We start from the raw sequence: 6000 nt of genomic DNA, 5'->3' as shown, positions 1-6000 counted from the left end.
CTCACTATTGAACATATGAGCTTAAAGATCTTTCTAATAGGTCCATTCTTTATTGTTACCCAATACTAGAAAAAATGTATAATTAAGTAATAAAGTAGAAGTCCTTTGTAGGACTCCTTAACTTCCTTGTTTTTTAAAGAAACTTTTCATCTAAAAAAGTAGGCCTTTCTATTGTCTCCATGTGATTTTGATGATTGAATGTGCATAATTAGAAGTCCTTTAGTAGTCCTTTGCTATCAATTTAATCTCACTTTTTGTTCTTGGAGAATATAATGATTAAAGCAATAGTTTAGAATCAGCAAGCAATAGTTCAGAATCACACTTCCAGTGCAAGTGGATCACCAGTAAGTAATCCTCAATACCATTTTCCACAAAGTTTTGTCACAGATACAATCGGCCTGCCTTCTCTAACTGCTTTCCTAACAAGGACCTATTCCTTCACTGTACAGGAAAAGTGTGATTCAACTGATTTCAGTCATATCTGTTATTAGAATTATCAAGGATTTAGATTCTTGTTTGTAAATTGGTCAAAGCTATGTCTCTTTATCTAGGCTACTAAAAATGCATTTATTAATTTCAAGTAAATACAGAAATTCTATTTACATCTCCTTTAAAAAATAAAATTGTTTGCCGTATAAATTTATCAGAGGCATGGATTTGTGGCTTGCTAGGTCATTGCACATCTGTCTCTCTCTTCCTCTCTCCCTTTCATGGTTCTCACAGATAATATGATTGATCCATTACTTTCCTAATTTATTTTGCTTTTCTATTTTTGGTTGCATCATTTAACTTTCTGCTCTGCCATTTCCCAAATTATTTACATAAAACACATTATTTCTTATTTTCTCATTCCTAGAATCAACTGCACACTAAGGCACTATTGGTCCTCATTTTCTCTCTGTACCTTTGAATATAGAGGAAAATCTTTCCTCTGCTTCCTATTAATTCCCTACTCTCGAGTTAGAATAATTTAGAATAGTAAAACTAGAAAATGTGAAAATACTTCATGGTGAAAAAACAGATGCAGAAAATTCACCGGATTTTTCTGATGAGTCCAACCATCCATCGGGAACTATTTGGGAAATATATGTACACCTCATGCCCACTGGTACTCAAAGTCTCTGGTTAGGCAATTCTAATGAAGACAAAGAACAAGATGAAAAAGTGAGGAATGGTATCATTTGCAAGAAAAAGAAAAGATGGAGAAGGATCCCAGCAAATTTCATTTTTGAGCTGCCGAAAATTATAAGGTAACTACAATGGGGAGACTACTTCCCAAAAAGGCTACTTATGTGGATACTCGGGATGACGATGAGTATACCCCTCTTCATCAGGAAGGCTACAGTGGACACTTAGACAATATCCATGAGTTGGTGGCTCACGGCAGATATTCATGCAATAACTGTGAATGGATGGACACCCCTGCTCAATGCTTACACATGGAATAATACCAGAGTGGCTTCTTTATTACTTCATCATGATGCAGATACCAATGCCCAAACTAAATTCCTCTTGACCACCTTTAATCTTGCTGCTGGGAATAGAAATAGCAAAGATACGCTGGATCTCCTTCTGTTGAAGCATTATGTCAAACCAGGTATGAAGAACAAGTTGGAAGAAACTGCATTTGATATTGCCAAAAGGATAAGTATGTATCACTACCTCTTTGAAATTGTGGAAAGCTTTAAAAATTGTTCTCCTAAGTCATAATGGTTTGATTAGGTTTCTTAAATTTCAAAAACGCCAGTCCAGCCATTGTGTCCTTACAAAATATTTCTACAATACAAAATAACAGCAATATCTTACTTTAAAAATGCATGGATTCCATTGTATTCTTCCAAGTGAATTGCCTGACTTTGATGTCAAAATGTATTCGAGTTGTTTGTATACGTCTATAATGATTTCTCCAGAGTTTGTGATTTTGGGGGGGGGGTTTCCGGTCATGGGGCTTGAACTCTGGGCCTTGGCGCTGTCCCTCAGCTCTTCAGCTCAAGGCTAGCGCTCTACCACTTAAGCCACAGCTCCACATCAGGCTTTTTTTCTTTTTTCCTTATGTGGTGCTGAGGAATCGATCCCAGGGCCCCATGTATGCAAGGCAAGTGCTCTACCACTGAACCACCTTCCCTGCCCCATGAGTTTGTGATTATTTTAAATCAGAAATAATTTTAACTTACCTGTTGAAATTAGTAGTACAGAAATTAAAGATATGTCTGGTGCTTGTCTGAGAAAAGTACATTTTAAAATATTCTGTATTCTGATTGTATAATGTCCACAATCTATTTCATTCTCTCCTAGGTATAATACGTTGAATTCTACATTGTTTTATAATATATGGGTTCATTAATAAATGTGTCCTTTCAGATTACATTCCATAAAGAAACAGTTTAAGATTCCTTTTTTCCTAGCTCCTTATAGTATTTTATTTCTTTGGGATAAAATGAAGATGTTATCTAATTTCAAATGTTTTGTAATGGTTATGCTATGTAAAAGCCTTTCTAAGGTGAAGATTTAATACACTATATCAAATTAACTTTAATTCTATGATTTACATGTATTGTCACACTTGTATTTTTGCAATCAACTTTTTAATAACTATTTTTCATTTCTTGCATCTGAAGAATGAAAAATATGGAATACTTTACAAATTTTCATATCATGCTTGTGCAAGTGCCATGTTAATATTTGTATTGTTGTAACTTTGATAGTCGTACTGCTGAAGCATGTAGTATCCTGTAAATTTAAGTAGTTAATGATGCAATCTTTATACAGGAATATATCCTTGGTTGCCTCTTTATAACAAGGAAATCTTATTGTTCCTAAAAATGCTATTGATCTTATTTCTCCTAAATTTTCTGTATAGTGGGAAATACTTATATTGTTCAGTCGATTGCTCACATTTGCAATTTTTTTGGTCAATGACTATTTTATGTCTTTTTCATTTTAAATTTGATCATACTTTGAAGTCTTTATACCTAGGTCCAAAGGTGATGGCTGTGGGGCTGGGAAGGTGCTCAATGGTAGAGCACTTGCCTTGCATGCATGAGGCCCTTGGTTCAATTCCTCAGCACCACATAAGCAAAAAGAAAAAATGCCAGAAGTGGCACTGTGGCTCAAGTGGTAGAGCATTAGCCTTGAGCTGAAGAGCTGAGGGACAGCGCCCAGGCCCAGAGATCAAGCCCCACGACCTCAAAAAAAGTGATGGCTTTTCAAGTACTTATTTATCTAATGAGTTACCTTTGTGGAACTAATATATTCAAAGTAAGCCTTGCTTAAGAGCTACTTCTAAATTTCTACAGCTTAAAATTCCCAAATGAGGTCTTACAGGCACAAATGTCTACCTGACACTTTACCCTTCTTCAATGTAGGAACAGACCAACCAGAATATGTTACCCTGACAGCATAGATTATCTTACTTGAACAAAACTAATATTAGTAACAAGGGATCATAGAGAGATGAACAGTTCAGATATAACTGTTCTGACTAGAAGGTATTTTATCAAAATGTAATTATTATACCTACCATTACAAAAGTAGCTAAAGCCAAGAAGATGAAAAAAATGTTCATATGCATGATTACCTAATGTCCTGGTCTGTCTACCATCCAACCAGGCAGGAACTCACACCACTGATATTCTATCACAAAATATTTCCATAGCTCCAGGAGCAGTCTGTCGCTACCGCCTCGACCAGCAAGGGAGACGCGACACCAGACTCTTCTCTCTGCAGTTTATTCAGGACCTTTTAGTAATCTTCTGACCCCAACCCCGGGGAGCATTCCCCACAGCCTTAAGTACCCACTGGGTAGCCAACCCTGATACGCCATGTGGGAACCACCAATAGGTTCAGGTGCGCGGAAGCAAGCCAGATTCTTTGCCTTAGCCATATCAGGAGTTGTTTACCACGAGAGCACTCGCCATCGGGAAGGCAGAGGGCGGAAGCTGGCACCATCTTCCAGGTGCGGCCTCTCGCAGCTCTCTACAGTTCCCCCTTTTTTGTTTAAAGAACACAGATGAGAACAGAGGTCTGATCCCTGTTGTGCAATTGCAAGGACTGCATACAAGCCTTCTCCCAGAGGGAGCCTTCTCTAGGGATGACTCAGCCTGTCCATTGATTCGTTTTTCACAAGGACGGGAAAAGGCGAATCGAACCCGTGTGCAATCAAACATGCTCTCCTCGAGGGCAAAACTCATGCCTCTCGACTGCAGTACTTTGGCTTTGCAATCTGTGTTCATTGTTTTAGGGTGGCAAGCCACGCTTATGGGGACTGACCTGCTCCAATGACTGTAAAGGCTTGGATAATCATGGCTGCACTGCGACGCTGAGAACCTCTAATTTGGCAAATGCACCACAGACATACCAAGGAGGCTAACACCAGGAGGCCTATCAGGGCTCCCAAACCCGCCCCCTCCTTGAGATGAATCATAGCAGCGGAGATCCATGAAGATAACCCCTCCGCCAATCCGGCATCCACTCGGGTCGAGTTCACCATGACGATGGCAACCCTGAGCTGTTCCATCAGGCTGTCGAACTCCCCAGTTCAATTACCTAAAAGATAACTAAACAACTGTTTAGACAAATTTGCAGCATTTTTTGAATAGGTTTTTTCCTGGGCCTGATCTCTGGGCCTGGGCGCTGTCCCTCAGCTCTTCAGCTCAAGGCCAGCACTCTACCACTTGAGTCACAGCGTCACGTCCGGCTTTTTTCATTGTGCTTATATGGTGCTGAGGAATCGAACCCAGGGCCTCATGCATGCAAGGCAAGCGCTCTACCACTGAGCTACCTTCCCAGCCCCATTCTTCTGGGTTAATTGCACCACAGCAGCAGCTAATCCAGCATTAGTTAGTGGTCCGCCCAGCTCTCTGCAAACTTTCATCCATGCTTCCAGTCCCCTGTTCTTATATGGGGATATGGCGGCTCTGCATTCCTTAGTGCACTGCTCGTAAACAAGCTGTTTAATTAATGGCATGGCTGCATCTGGGTCACCAAAAATTCTGCCAGCGGCCTCGACCATACGGGCAACAAAGTCCGAAAACGGCTCCGTAGAGCCCTGCAGGATTTTGGTGAGATTTCCACTCACCTCGCCTTTATTTGGTAAGGCCTTCCATGCCTTTATGCCAATTTTATTGATTTGTTCATAAACTTGAACCGGGTAGCCTATCTGCTGATTGGTGAATCTCCCCTGTCCAAGCAGCATATCTCTGTCCCAAGCTGGGTTCCCCCTAGCCTGATTGGCTGCAGCCTCTTCACTAGCAAATTCAATCAAAAAGGCCTTCCAATCTAAATACTGACCTGGGCTCAAACAAGCTCGTGCGAGCCCACTCCAATCACCGAGTGTCATGCAATGTCTGTTTAGGGCCTCCACCTGGGCTACAGTAAAGAAGGCCGTGATTCCGTATGTCCGCACAGACTCAGCTAAAGATTTTATCACCTTAAAATCTAAGGGTTCATGATACCGCTGTCCCTGTGGATCCTGAAATATTGGACAGGCTAGATGTAACTCGGTTCTGACCGCTTTCCACATGCCTGGGCTGAAAGAACAGCCGGGGCTGCCACTTCCAGGGTCCTCCGCATAGAGCTGAGGGGCCAAAGGTGTGGCGCGGCACATGGAGGGCGTGCATTCGTCTTTATCTGGGTCCTCTCTCTCCTTCCCTTTCCTCCTCTTTCTTATCTTTGTTTTTTCTATTTGTTCTATGAGTGATTGTAGTTCCTCTGAGTCTGTAGACTCAGAGGTCTCTAGTTCGGCAAAATCAGGGTATAACCCCCCCCCTGCTCTCCTCCTTTTCGCTGTCTGCCCCTTCCGATCTTTCTTCCTGCAGCATTTCTAGGGCGGCCTGACCATTCTCTACCGCCTCACTGCAACGCTGGTCCTCGAGACAGCCTCTTATCACTTTCCATATTGGTCTCACTCCGCTCTTAAGCGTTCCTTGTTCAGAGGCAAAATCTAGGTCCCTCCCTAGTTTCTCCCAAGAGGCCACCGTGAGGCTTCCGGAGACAGCGAAC

General features: G+C 41.5%; 1 pseudogene; it reads right to left on the bottom strand.

The window, feature by feature from the left end:
- Window positions 1-2622: 2622 nt before the first annotated feature.
- Window positions 2623-2722, bottom strand: LOC138814739 (U6 spliceosomal RNA; annotated as a pseudogene).
- Window positions 2723-6000: the final 3278 nt, after the last annotated feature.

Source organism: Dipodomys merriami, unplaced genomic scaffold (assembly GCF_024711535.1).
Source record: "Dipodomys merriami isolate MVZ:Mamm:240054 unplaced genomic scaffold, mDipMer1.0.p SCAF_605, whole genome shotgun sequence".
Taxonomy (NCBI): Eukaryota; Metazoa; Chordata; class Mammalia; order Rodentia; family Heteromyidae; genus Dipodomys; species Dipodomys merriami.
Note: the sequence above shows the minus strand (reverse complement) of the source record. Positions and strands in the feature narration are given on the sequence as shown.